This window comes from Protopterus annectens, chromosome 2.part0 (genome assembly GCF_019279795.1).
Source record: "Protopterus annectens isolate FY-2018-M chromosome 2.part0, PAN1.0, whole genome shotgun sequence".
In the NCBI taxonomy this organism is placed as follows: domain Eukaryota; kingdom Metazoa; phylum Chordata; order Ceratodontiformes; family Protopteridae; genus Protopterus; species Protopterus annectens.
Genome location: NC_056728.1, coordinates 318,493,818 through 318,509,011, shown reverse-complemented (window position 1 = coordinate 318,509,011; position 15,194 = coordinate 318,493,818).

Here is a 15,194-nt window from a genome sequence, read left to right as displayed (position 1 = left end):
CTCACAAGGACAGTTAGACCTCTTACGAACCTAAGAAAACATTTTGACTACTATACAATACAACAGTTAAGACTATTTATGATAATTTTATAAAAACGCTTGAACATCGGACTACACAGTGTCTTAACTATTTAAAGAAGGTCCAAGTAACTACAGCAGAAAAAATATTGAGTTATGGAACAGGAAGTATAGGGGGAAATGGAGATAATAGGCTAAAATAAAGGAATGAAGTAATGCCATTGTACAAAATGTACTTCTGGATGGTTCATTAGAATGGGTCTGCATGGGGATGGATGGAGAACAAGAAGTTTGCTTGAATAAGAGATCACAGTGCAGTTGCATCTCCATATAGAAGTAGTGTTATTTCATTGGTTGAGATTTATTGCTGGAAAATTCCACCACAGGTGCTTCATGTTCATTAAGTAAATACATGTAAGCAAAACCCATACCCAGGAGATATGAAAATGTATTTCTTTTTTAAACTTTATTTATTTGTTAGCTGGATAAACCCACTAATACAAGTGATTCTTCAGGAGTGACCAGGGGGCACTTTCTAGTTAAGTGACTTTCTCGGAGTCACATAATAGGCAAAAGAATATTGAGATAATGATTCCTCATGCTATCTTGCTTAATCATTTCCCACCTTTCCTAGCCAGTCCAGATCTCAGGCTTTGCTTGTCTCAGGACATTATTTTCTGTGTTCAGAGCTATCCAAACCTTGCTGTGGTAGAGGGAAGTCCTACTGTTTACCAGTGGGAGTGGTGAGCATTGTACTGCCTATCTAACACTAGAGGAGTGGTTTCCAGCTCTGAAACTGTAATGTTATTAGCCTTTTTGGGCTGATTTTTATCCCTTTCAACTTTCTGGCTTAAAAAAACGCATGTGTTTGACATTTTTCACATTGTTCAGCACCGCAAGGCTACAGTTAAACTATTTCAGTGCCAGAAAGTTGTTGTTTGTCTTTTGGCTTTTTCCCGGTAAAGGGTCGCCACAGCAGAACTCTGGTCCACTAATGATTGGCAGTAGATTTTTACGAAACACCGAGGAGCCAGTTTGATGCCCAACCTTCAGCGAAGGCACGCCCATTTACACATGCATGTCTTTCGAACGCTACCCAACCGCGGGGAGGACATGCAGACTCCACACAGAAGGCACTCCCAAGCCACGTCGAGAATCGAATGGGAGAACCTCTTGCTATGAGGTAACAATGCTACTGCTGTACCACCATGGCATTTCCCTTAGAACTAGCTGGTTTCTCAGGAGTAGCACTAAAATCTGAACCCCTGTGACTAGCACTTGCTCTAGAACCTGTTGGAAAGCACTAGGAAGCCTGAAACTGATACAAGCACTAAACTCTCCTTGTCAATCAGGAGAAATTAATCACAGGCACTAAACAGCCTATAATTGCAAAGTACCTTGCAAAGGTAAGGGAAAACAACTCTACTTTACAAAAAAAGCACCTAAACAGGCATGTTCAAGGGTCAGCTACCAGTGATTTCTCCTGTCCACCTGGTGAATCTGGGCATACTGGGGCAATGTGGCAACTGCCTCATGTACACAGACAACCCTCTCCTCCTACCACCCAACACTACAAACTACGAGAGATGCACTTACATAGCCAAACTGGAAGCAAAGCTCTCTCCGGCCAAGATTGAGCTAGACAGTCAAGAGGAGAAGGTTAACACCTGCACTACACCTCAAGCAACTCATAGCCCTTCAAAACCCACACCATCAACACCTACACATAGCAACACTAAACCCACATATGCGGAGGCCCTTATCATTAACCTGCCCAAGCAACAAGGACCCCCGAAGCTGAAGCGCAAACAAACACCAGTCACAACCAAAGTGACACATAGCTCACAACACCAGTGTGCCATCCAACAACAGCACCTAAGGCAAGACAATGAACCCAACATTTTAGTCATAGGTGACTCTATAGTCAGGCACACTGATGTCCCACTCACCAGGCTGAACAAGCAGAACATTACAGTCAGCTACATGTCAGGTGCCAGGATCCACCACATAATTCATGCACTCAAGTCACTCCACAACAAGTACAAATACAACTCTGTCATTGTCCATGTTGGAGTGAATGACTTGAGACGCACCTCCCTGGACTACATGAAAAGAGACACAGAAGAGCTCTTGGATCATGTAGCCCAGGCAGGTATGACCCTAGCCCTGAGTAGCATCCTGCCTTCACCCAGAATGATACCACAGTATAAGGACAAAATGATTGACTTCAACAATTGGCTAAGCTTCTGGTGTCATTCAAAGGGGATCTAGTATCTGTCTGCCTGGGAAGACATGATCGACAAACCACGATGCTTTGCCAGAGATGGTCTGCACCTGTCACCCCTGGGATTCAGGTTACTGGCTAAAGCTCTTGCCACTGCTATAGTGCCTTTTTTAGGCAAGGTTCAAAGGACAAAACCACCACCGTAACAGATACAAGCATGCAAAATCTGAAGGTAATGCTACTCAATGCTAGAAGTCTAAACCTCAAAATGCACTCTCTCGAGGCACTCCTAAAAATGGACAACATCGATATCTGTGCAGTAACTGAGACTGGGTTCAAGGCTCCAGAGAGCACCCCCGCAATACCAGGCTACAACTCTTACTACACTTTTCAGCCACAAAACCAAGACCGAAACACTAAAGGTGGAGGATTGTCCATATTCACCAAGGATATTCACACCTCCAGGCTAGTTGCCCAACACAATGCATCTGAAATTCTCCAGGTGCAACTACTCCATGTAAGACTGCAATCCAAATTGTAGCTTGCTACAGATCCCCCACCATGCCCCAAGATTCTCACTACACCTTTCTAAACATACTGGAAAATATTAAGATACAACCAAACACCCTAATACTGGGTGATTTCAACTACCCTGCCATTAACTGGGAAAACTACTGGGGTACCAATTGCTTTTCCCAACGGTTCTTGGAATTCATAAATTCCAACGCCCTGGATCAACTAATCCATTGTCCCACCAGGGGCTCTAGTATCCTAGACCTGGTCATTACCAACATGGGAGATAGATGCTCCACACCAGTGGTCACCCCCTCATTGGTCAAGTCTGACCATAAGCAAATCACACTTGACATCCACATCCCCCCCCACCCCCCCCCCCCCCAGAATGGAAACCTCCTTATAAAAACTTCTCCAAAGCCAACTTCATGCTACTGAAGTCAGAAGTGACAAACTTCATGACACCCATGCAGACGGGATCTGAAAGTTCGACTGCAGAATCCTACACTAAGGCACTGTACGAGCACATCCACTCATGCATGAATCGTGCCATCCCAAATAGAACCAAGATGCTCTCCTCCAAAAAAAGGAAGCCAATGTGGTGGTCCCCTGCTATAAACAAACTATACAAGAAAAGGAAGAAACTGTTGCAGAAAAGAGGAAAATCCCAGGATGCAAAAAACTCCTTCACCAGCCTCAATAATAAGCTGCGATCCCTCATAAAATCCTCAAAAGCTAGTTATGAAAATAAAATTGCCAAAGATTCAAAAGACAACCACAAGGCATTCTATAGTTATGTCAAGAATCTAAATGGCAATGCTCAGATCTGCTCTGAGCTTCAACAGAATGGCATTAAATACACTGATCCCAAGGATATTGCCAATATCCTGGCAGATCGATTTAGTGCCAACGTCACTCCCCTCTCACCCCTAAAGGGCCCATATCAATACCAAAAGATTGCCAAATTCCAATAATCACAGCCACACAGGTAGAAACCACACTCTCCAAAGCTAAGAATACAGCATCCATGGGACCAGATGACATCCCAGGCTGTGTACTATATGAACTACAAAATGAACTGGCAAGTCACCTAAGTGTCATGTTTAATCATAGCCTCACCTCAGGCTTCGTGACCACTGAGTGGCGCACAGCTACAGTTATCCCACTCCACAAGGGGGGATCCACCTTCTATCCCGGGAACTACTGTCCCATCAGTCTGGCAAGCCTGATCTGCAAGGGCATGGAATGCATTATCATGAAACTTATAAACAAAGACATTGGCAACCGTCAAACACTGGACCCCACCCAGATTGGGTTTGTGAAGGGCTGATCTTGTTTCCTGAACCTAATTGACTTCTTCAAATCAGTCTCCAGAGCTGTGGATGAGGGTAAGGCAGTCCACACAGCCTATCTGGACCTCACCAAGGCCTTCAACACCATCCCGTACTCTGGAATCATAGATAAACTTAATAAGCTGGGCATAACTCCCTATGTCACTCGATGGGTTGCCAACTGGCTTACTGACAGAACCCAGACTGTAAAAGTAGCCGACTCCAAATCCAGTTCCAGACAAGTGACAAGTGGAGTACCTCAGGGGTCAGTCCTGGGACCACTCTTGTTTGGCATCTACTTCTCTGAAGTACAGGGCAACACTAAGGGACTCTGGATAACAAAGTTCGCAGATGACTGCAAACTTGGAGCCATTATTAAAGCCCCAAATTATGTGGATATTCTACAAAGCCTTACAGAAACAGATGCCTGGTGCCAGAGCCATAGGCTCAAGCTTATTGCCAAGAAATGTATAGTTATCCCCTTTGGAAAAAACATGTACCCATGAATTACCACATAGGTGGCAGTACACTAAACATCGAAAGTGTGATGAGAGACTTAGGGATACAGGTGGACAGTGGTCTCACTTTCAATAACCACATCGCCACAACAGTCAAGAAATCTATCTATGTGGCACACCTCATCACTAAGGGCTTATCATCCAGAAAAAAAGTGATCATTGTCCCACTGTACTCATCCCTTATTAGATCCATTATAGAGTATAATGTCCCGTTTGGTATGTACCTCACAAGACATCTGCAACAGCTGGAAAGGCCACAGAAATACCTCACTAAAAGAATCACAGGCCTAAAGCAAATGCCATATATTGACTGTCTAAAAAAACTCCAGCTATACTCTGTGGCATATCATCTACTTAGAGGCAATCTCTGCTTAACATACAAGTCCATGTCAAACCCTGAGCTGTTGGACATGCTCCACTTAAAGAAATCCCAGTCCCTCAGAGCCACAATTTCCAGGGATCTAAACCTTGTCATCACAATGAACAAACCATGCTGGAGGAATAGGTTTCTAACCCAGAGACTCCCCATACTCTGGAATAGACTGCCCATACATGTCAAGCAGAGCACCTCCTTGGCCCTCTTCAAAAGGAACCTTGATGATTGGATGGGAGATAGGAAATTCACACCGGGGATCATGTCAGTCGCCCTGCTAGACAGGGGTCCAGAGAAGTAAATATTGTGGGAAGAAATATCCAGGGAATTGTTATGGCTAGGCTTGTATAGGCCCTAGAGTACCAACCTATGAACCTATGAACCTATGCCATTTGCCTACGATGTGGCTCTGAATTAGTCTCTTAACCAGACATTGCTCCTGGGTCTCCCCTGAAAAGGGACATTTTATCCAGTTAACAAATAAATAAAAGAACACAAAAATAAAGAAAAATCACAGGGCTATAGTATGGTGCTGACTAGTAGATCACAGACTTATTCCCATGCACTAAACTGCCAGCCATGACCAGTGTTGCTATATGTATGTGATAATGAACTTCAAAATGCAGTGGACATAACCACTAGAATAACATCAAGGAAGTAGTTAATAAATCTGAATGTGAGGTCTGTACCAGATCTTTTCAGAAAAAATGTCAAGGCAGACATCCTTAGATAGATGAGTAACTAGACCAACATCCATTGACTGATGGATTATTAGACTGCTGCCTATATATGGAAGGATGACCAGGTCCATACTTGTAGATGGCTGGATGGCCAGAGTTCTACTGAATGAGGGACAGATGTCTGGAGACATACCGTGAGAAGGAATTATGACTACAGCTGTTCACCAGCCACAATGGATGACCCACCAAATGTCTCCAGACTAATGATGAACTCCGGCACTGTCCCACCAGAGACAGATGACCAGTTTATTTCACAAAAATAAGATGTCTTTTTTATATCCACTGCAGAACTCTAGATGGAGGACTCTGAAAGGGAAATTCACTTGATGGGCTTATTCAGGCCACTTGAACAAGCCCTACTTGGCCCATAGTCACTGCCCTGAATTCTTGATGAAGCCTCTGCCATGCTGAATTTGTGAAAGAGGGAAGGAAACAGTGCAGCATCATGAGCAGAAACACATTAATTGTGCAAGGAGAGTTCACTGATGCTGGACTGCAACAGCTGACTCAGCATCAAAAACTAATGTTATTACTAATCATTTTGGGATCGTTAGATATAAATTGTTACTAATGATTGAATAACCATAGTTACAACAAAGTGCATCCAATATGTAGCTATAGTATTTATCATTATGAGTATTATTTCCTTCTCAGACAGCATGTTAAGCAGTTGTACCTCCTACTTCAGTAAATGTGCAATATACTTTCCTTGGCTGTCTAGATAACCCCTAAAGCCCCTTTTTTGCTGTATTTCTATTTGACACTAAGTGCTCCTTGGGCCATCATAACATTGTTTAGAGTGGGCTTCCTAAACCTACTGACTTGCCACTTAATGAAAAATGATATGTGAAAAGGCAGGTGAAAAAGACAAAATTACAATGATATTTGCCTATGATGCACCTCATTTAAAATGCTAACTATTGTGTATTACTTATTAAGTATATTTTCATTCATATTTTTTTCTTTTTTCCTGTTTGCCCTCATGTCTGACAACTTTCAAGTCTCCTGCGCATGGATCTGTACTGTGTATCCTCACCATAGACAGCAAGACCTGTCTGAAGGGGGCTATCACTCAGGCAACCATGGTGGTTCTTTGTGCTTTCAACAGCATTCCCACAATTAACATATATTTGTATATGCCTTATATCCAACCCTAGGTGGGGGATGTGTTACAATGTCACTTTGGGGGCCACCAGGCCTTTGTATATGAGACTGTACCATGCACCCATGATAAAGAATGCATTATATATGGCTTGGTGCACAAATGTATGCCCATTGGTTGTCCATTGTGCTAGTGCCTTTTCACTAAGGGTTTGTGACATTGGATGATCCTGGTCTAACACCTTCCTATCTAGGATTGGCATGCTCTTTTCCATACTATCTCCAAAGGACATCCCAGCTGCTAATTGAACCTTGGTCACCTGGATCACAGAAAGGGCTTTATTCCTCTCCTCTAATAGATTCTGTTTTTTATTCATATTTTTCTACAGATGTTGCATAGTATTGAATGCATCATGTGAAATATTATAATGGCAGAAATAAAATGCAATTCTAATGTCCTTATAGACTGCACTACACTAGTGGTATTGTTCATGTGTCATTATGATGAGCCACAATATTTCTATAATTAAATTCATATTGTGACATTCAAATGTTTTAAATATCATTGCATAGTATCAGCTGAAGCTTTAAGGTGATACTTGCACTATAACTTGTAGGTTGAGTTTGAGAGTTGTTTACATTACTGTTTACGCAAAAAGGCACAGTTTTCATGATTTTGTAGATATATAAGGAAAAAAATAAGTATTCAATAAGGAACTAATGGTTTTCATATGATAGCTTGACTCCTGTTCAACAAAAATGCAGCTGACAGACAGTATGTTCATAGGTTCATAGGTAGGTACTAGGCTATCTGCCTGAAGACATTTATAAGCCTAGCCGGAATGTGTTGGCTTTCGCCACCCCCTTAGATTAGTTCCCTGTGCCTCTGTCTAGCAGAGCCATTGAAGTGATCCCTGGGAAAAACTTTCTGTTTCCCATCCACTCATCAAGGTTTCTGTTGAAGAGGGTTAGCGAGGAGCTCTGCCTAATGTAGACTGAAATCTTGTTCCAGAGCATGGGAAATCTCTGGGACAGGAATCTATCCCTCCAGCATGTCCTATTTATTGTTGTGGTGAGGTTTCGATCCCTGAAGCGTGTAGCTTGAGGGGATATGGTTTTCTTTAGGTGGAGCATGTCCATCAATTCTGGGTTGGACATGGCCTTGTATGTCAGGCAGAGATCACCTCTGAGTAGGCGGTATGCAACCAAGTACAGCTGGAGTTTCTTCAGTCGAGCTGCATAGGGCATCTGCTTGAGGCCAGTGATCCTCTTGGTGAGGTATTTCTGTGGTCTTTCCAGTTGTTGCAGGTGTCCTGTAAGGAACATCCCAAATGGGGCACTGTACTCTATGATGGGTCTGATGAGTGATGCGTAGAGAGGCCCAATGACCTCTTTCGATCTGGATGCAAACCCTTTTGTGATTAGGTGGGCCACAAAGAAGGATTTTCTAACCACTTTGGCAATGTGATTATCAAAGGAGAGGTTACTATCTACTTGTGTCCCCAGATCCCTTATTACGTCTTTCGTATTTAGGGGGCTACCACCTATGTGATAGTTTGTGGGTACTTTGTTTTTTCCAAAGGGGATGACTATGCATTTTTGGCATTTAGCTTGAGGCCATGGTTTTGACACCAGGTATCTGTCTCAGTGAGACCCTTTTGGAATATGTCTGTGTCAGCTGGAGAGTCAATTATAGCCTCTAGTTTGCAGTTGTCTCCGAACTTGGTCAGCCATAGTCCTCCTGTGCTTGCCTGTACCACTGAGAAGTATATGCCAAACAGGAGGGGTCCTAGTACTGACCATGGGGAATGCTACTTGTAACCAGTTTAGAGTCAGACCTTGCTCCTGAAACTCTTACCATGTGAGTTCTGTCCATAAGCCAGTTGGCAACCCATCTCATGACGTAGGGGTTTATGTTCAGGCTGGTGAGCTTGTCTATAATACCTGAGTTGTCAAAGGCCTTTGCGAGTTCTAGATAGGCTGTGTGGACCACCTTTCCCTCATCTATAGCCTTGGTAACTGTCTCAAAGAAGTCCACCAGGTTTAGGAGGCATAATCTGCCCTTAACGAAGCTGAACTGGGTAGGGTCCAGTGTTTGAAGGTTTCCAATGTCTCTGTTAATGAGATCTATGATGATGCACTCCATAGCTTTGCAGACCAAGCTAGTCAGGCTTATAGGGCAGTAGTTCCTGGGGTCCGTTGTGGCTCCACCTTTGTGGAGTGGAATAACCGTTGCTGCGTGCCACTCTGGGGCACATAGTCTGTGGAGACGCTCAGTTTAAACAGTGTGTTTAGGTGAGGGGTTAGTTCATCTTTGAGCTTGTGTAGGACACAGCCTGGGACACTGTCTGGTCCCATTGATGCTGTGTTTTTGGCTTTGTAGAGGGCTGTTTTAGCCTGAGTGTCTGTGATTTCAGGGGCATTACATTCTTCTGGTATAGTTATGGGCCCTTTTGGGGGTGAGAGGGGGGTGAAGTTTGCACTGAATCTGTCTGCCAGGATGTTGGCTATATCAGTCAGTTCAGTGTATTTTGTGCCATTCTGCACTAACTCCGAGCAGATCTGAAAATTGCCACTTAGATTCTTGACATAGCTAAAGAATGCCTTGTGGTTATCTTTGGGGTCCATGGCAATTTTTCTTTCGAAGCTAGCCTTGGAAGATTTTATGAGGGAACGTAGTTTCTTGCTGATACTGATCAGGGATGTCTTCCCTTCTTGGGATTTTACTCTTTTCTGTACTAGTTTGCTCCTTCTATTGTATTGCTTGTTTATGACAGGGGTCCACCAGACTGGTTTCCTTTTCTTGGAGGAGTGAGTCTTGGTCTTGTTTGGGATAGCACGATCCATGCATTCTTGTAGGTGCCCGTAGAGTGCATTAGTAAAGGATTTTGCAGCTTGGACAGCATTATCCTTTAGCATGAGAGCTTTGAAACTTCCCATCTCAGTCTTAAGTAATGTAAAGTTTGCTTTTGAAAAGTTTTTCACGGTGGTTTCTTTGACCGGGGTTGGTGGTGGAATGTGGATATCCAGAGTGATTAGTTTATGGTCAGATCTAACCAGCAAGGGGTTGACCTCCGGTGTGGAACACTGGTTGCCCATGTTGGTGATGACCAGGTTCAATATGTTGTCACCTCTGGTGGGGGTGTTGGCCAGTTGATCCAGGGTGTTTGAGTTTATAAATTCTAGGAAATGTTGGGCAAGGGAGTTAGCACTTGAGTAGTTCTCCCAGTTAATTTTTGGGTAATTGAAATCACCCAATATCAGGGTGTTTGGTAGGACCTTTATGTTTCCCAGTGTTTCCAGGAATGTAGAGTGGGGTTCCTGGGACATGGTGGGTGATCTGTAGCAAGCTATAATTTGAATATCAGTTTTGCCCGTTGTTAGTTGCATGTGAATGATCTCTGAAGCATCGTGCTGTGTCACTAACCTGGAGGTGTGGGTATCCTTGATGAATATGGATACTCCCCCGCCTTTTGTATTTCGGTCTGGTTTTTGTGGCCAAAATGTATGGTATGAGTTGTAGCCTGGTAGTGCTGGGGTGCTCTCTGTAGCCTTAAACCAGGTTTCTGTTACTGCACATATATCGATTTTCTCCATACTGAGGAGTGCCTCGAGTGCATGCATTTTGAGGTTTAGACTTCTGGCATTGAGTAGCATTACCCTCAGTTTGTTCTAGCTTGTACAGTTTTCAGGGTATATAAAATAGCAATCATTTAAAGGAAATAAACATTATGATTTCTATTTTGCAAAGTAAAATGATATTGATATTAAGACTTTGAAAAGTTTCACTATTACTATTGTGAAAAAGATTTTTTTTTTTGCAGAACAGTATTGCTGTTTTTATGCATTTGTTGTCCACAGGGTGTTAAGGTGTATATCACACAAGCTTTTGTTTTTCTATTTGTGCAGCATACTATTTAGTGGGTCTATATTAAATCAGCAAATGCTCAAAATAGTGAACGATGATTTATCAACCCTTTAAGAGCGAAATCTGACAATCCGTAAGACATGGAACAGCAATTTTTTTCCAAAGATGTTCCCATTTCCTCCACTGTGGTGCGATCTCGGAGTTGGTATATTTAAGTGGGGGATGTGGGAGGAGAAGCCCCTCCACTTTATTTTGTGTTTTGAACTTTTTTTTTTGTGGAACAGTGATTTTTTTTTCCCTGGGAAAAACAATTGTTGTTCTGTGTCTTCGAGATTGTCAGGTTTCACTCTTTAAGAGGCGTTGATTTAATATAGACCCAATTTAGTCAGCCAAAGGCCATTGACATTGGCCTTGACTTCAGAGAAGTAAATGCCAAAAAGGAGCAGTTCCTTGTCAACAGTAACAACAACAATAATAATGATAATAATAATAATAATAATAATGATAATAATAATAATGATAATAATAATAATGATGATAATAATAATAATAATGATGATAATAATAATAATAATAATGATAATAATAACAATGATAATAATAATGATGATAATAATAATAATAATGATGATAATAATAATAATAATAATAATAATGATAATAATAATGATAATAATAATAATAATGATAATAATAATGATGATAACAATAATAATAATGATGATAATAATAATAATGATAATAATAATAATGATAATGATAATAATGATGATGATAATAATAATAATGATAATAATAATAATAATGATAAGGATGTGTTTCTCATGTTTTGGGGTTTCAGAGAGCTGTGAACAATAATGCCTGAAGTGGAAAAGCTACTATGATAAGACCTGCCAACCAACATTCTAGTGTAATTTATAGTGATTAACAAATGATAAACTGACCAACAGAGAGCAAAAAGGAAAAATAAGAGTCTTATTTGAAAGCAGTACTGCTGACTCCTTCCTGACTGAGAGAACTGCAAATTAGTGTATAACTGCTCTGCACTGTACCTCTTCCTTGTAACATAATCTTCCAGTCTGTGAAAAGACATAAACACTTCCAACACTTTAGACGAGATAGTTTTATAGCTACTACAGGCAGAAGCAGATAAGACCAGAAACTAATAATATAGAGGAGAACTTGCGTAGGTCACTAAGGCACAGATGAGTCACAGAAAAGTAGAAGTTCACAAAAGGAGGAACCAGTGATAAATGGGAAAAGTGATTCAAACACAAAATATATGATGCAGAGTAAGACAAAGCAAGTGGAGGCCTGTAAAAGGCCTGATCCAAGTGTCAAAGTAAATGAAAACATTTCTAGCAAGCAACAAGGTAAGACATAAAAATATACAGGGACCACAAAATATGGTGGAAATCTAACTGCTATAGATATATGTATATATAAGTAAATATAGAAAAATACAAAACAAAACACAAGTGAAGGAACAGAACAAATACAGAAAATATCACTTACAAAAGTATTCAAAAAACAAAAAAAGGAGTTATTTCTTCGGAAGACAAGCAAGACATTTAAAAGCAGCAAAGAAGCTAATGCTGGGTGTTTTAGCCCTCTTAAAGGTGGACACATATGTAACTGTGGCAAGCAATGAAAAGACTGTGGTCTTCACAATCTGAGGAGCCAGAACACGTATATAATACACTTAAATCCCACTAAAATGCTTAAGGAAAGGACATCCTAATAATGGGAATTAATGGCATACAACTAAAGTAACAAGGGGATGAGCTAGGTATTCTCCTTAAAGTCTCAAAAAGTTTGATAATTTAGCAGTTTTGTTCCTATAAGGAAACAAAACAGCTGATGTCTTGCTATGATGTTATAGGTGGAACTATCCCTCATATGAAGAAGCATTTATACTAAATTTAAGAAAAAAACAATGATTGACATTTTATTTTGAATAATCTGATTATTAAATGAGTACAGAAGCAAGGGGTACCCACTTTGACTATTGGAATCAGTGCATTTGTTAGGAAAACTTACATTCAGTTCAAAAAGCCTCTGAGACACTATATTTCTCATAGGGCTCATAGGTTAGTACTAGGCTAACTGCCCTTGTGAGCCATTGTAAGCCTAGCCAATTATCCCTTGTGAGACTCAAACCCTGCACCTTGTGGTTGTAAGGCAAACACCTTAACCATTAGGCCACCCTCCCAACCCTCCTCAATGAAAACTCAGTTATGGCTCACACTAAGGTTTTTCCTCAATCAAAAAAATGCAGAAAGCCTAGCAACCAATCAATTTCAAACATCTGTTTCTTGATCAACACTCTGAACTTAAATCTAAATTTCAGACTCTTTCTGCTGATCCTCAAACATTTTTGGAAACATTTATTTTCATGACAAGCAAGTATGGATGAAGGAAATACAACTAAAGTTACTTAGAAACAAAAAACAGTATATTTACCGAAAAGCTTGATGATTTAGAATGTTGTCCCAGGAGGTATAATGTGTGTATCTTTGTTTTACCAGGAAAAAGGAGATATGATTACTTTTTTTTTTTGAAAACCTGGCTTACAAAATATTTTAAAAAGACTTTGGGGTATTCGGGCAGAAGGTGTCCACATATCTGTTTAGCTACAGTCCCCCTCCCTAGTTTAAAATGCAGAACTGTCACTTTTAAAGTTTGTTGTCTATTCAACAAAAGGAGAATTTTTTGCACACCTCATTAGGTTAGTGGACACATTACTTTCCAGGGTCATGATATTTAATTTAATAATGACTACTCTGCTGTCGTGTTAAAGAAAAAGACTGAATTCATTTTCCTGATTGAACCAGAACTAAAAAATAAATTATTCAGTCAGATAGCCTGTAGTACTTAATTTTTGTATCATTACAGAATTATAAGTGCAGCATATGGGGATGTCAAACTGTAAAGAGCAACAACAATCTAAATAATAATAATGATGATTGGTGATGATAATTATTATTATTATTTTATTATATTATTATTTGCTTTTTCTATTAAACAAAGAGGCAGTCTGTTTCACCCCATCTCCTGTGTCATTAGCATTTTTGTAAATTATTAATGAAATATTAGATACTGCTTTGATAATTTTTCCTTAATGAACTTAATGCATGTAACTGGTCAGCTCTAAAACACCTCCCACTTGATGAAGCAGTTACCCATTTTAATAACACGTTCCTCCAAATTTTTGAGTGTCATGCCCCCTCTCGCTTAATTAGAACAAGATCCAAAGCTGCCCCTTGGCTTTCTAAAGAAACCAAGCAAACAATGCTATTAAGGAATAAACTATGGGCAAAATGGAGATCTACTAAAAACCCAACTGACCATCAAAACTTCAAACACCTTAGAAATACTACAAAAAAAACTCACCCATCTTGATAAAAAAAATTATTACCTTCAATATCAACAAAATCAAAACCATAACCCCAACAAATTCTGGTCAGGAATTAATAAACTGCTCCATCTAGGGAATACCAAAACACCTACTCCAGCTAACTTAGCTCAGACCCCTCCCAATGCAATAGCCAATACGTTCAATAACTTCTTCTCGGAAACAGTCACCTCTCTAGCAAAGACCATGGCTCCCCTCACCTCACTTCAAAATACCTCTCTTCAAAATAACACCCCCACTCTAAAATTTAGTACAGTCTCCACAACCCATATACGTAAGTTACTCTCAAAACTTAAACCATGCACCCCTTCAGCTGACCACCTACCAGCTGAATATATGAAGCTAGCCGCAGCAGAACTAGCATACCCAGTCTCTATCTTAACAGAACTATAACCGAATCAACTATTCCTTCCCTCTGGAAGGTCTCCCATATCATTCCCCTGCATAAAGGAGGTAACACTAATGAACTTTCTAATTTCTGTCCTATAGCCTTACTATCACCTCTATCTGAAATTATGGAACATTGTATACACCAACAACTCTTATACCATCTTTTACATAATAGCCTACTTGCAGATTCCCAACATGGTTTTAGACATTTCCATAGTACTTCCACTGCACTTCTCTCCTTCACAGATACTATCAACAAAAATTGCAATAACAACCAATTTTCCTCTGCTTTATTTCTTGACCTCTCTAAAGCCTTTGGATATGGTGAACCATCAACTTTTGCTATACACACTGCAATCTCTCTCACTTAACTCTTCAGCATTGCACTGGTTTGACTCTTATTTGAAAGATAGAAAACAAGCAGTCCTTTGGGACAGCCATCTATCCTCTCAGCTCCCAGTCACTATCGGTGTCCCTCAAGGTTCCATCTTAGGTCCCCTACTCTTCTCCATATTTATAAATAACCTGTCTACTTCACTCCCAACATCCACATGTATTCAGTATGCAGATTCAACTCTCATCTGTTCTGCTGTTTCTCCAGCTGAACTTCATTCTACCACCCAAAAAGTCTTTACAGTAGCAGAAAAATGGTTCCAACATATCTGTCTCCTCCTGAATCCCAAAAAAAACAAATTATTACTCT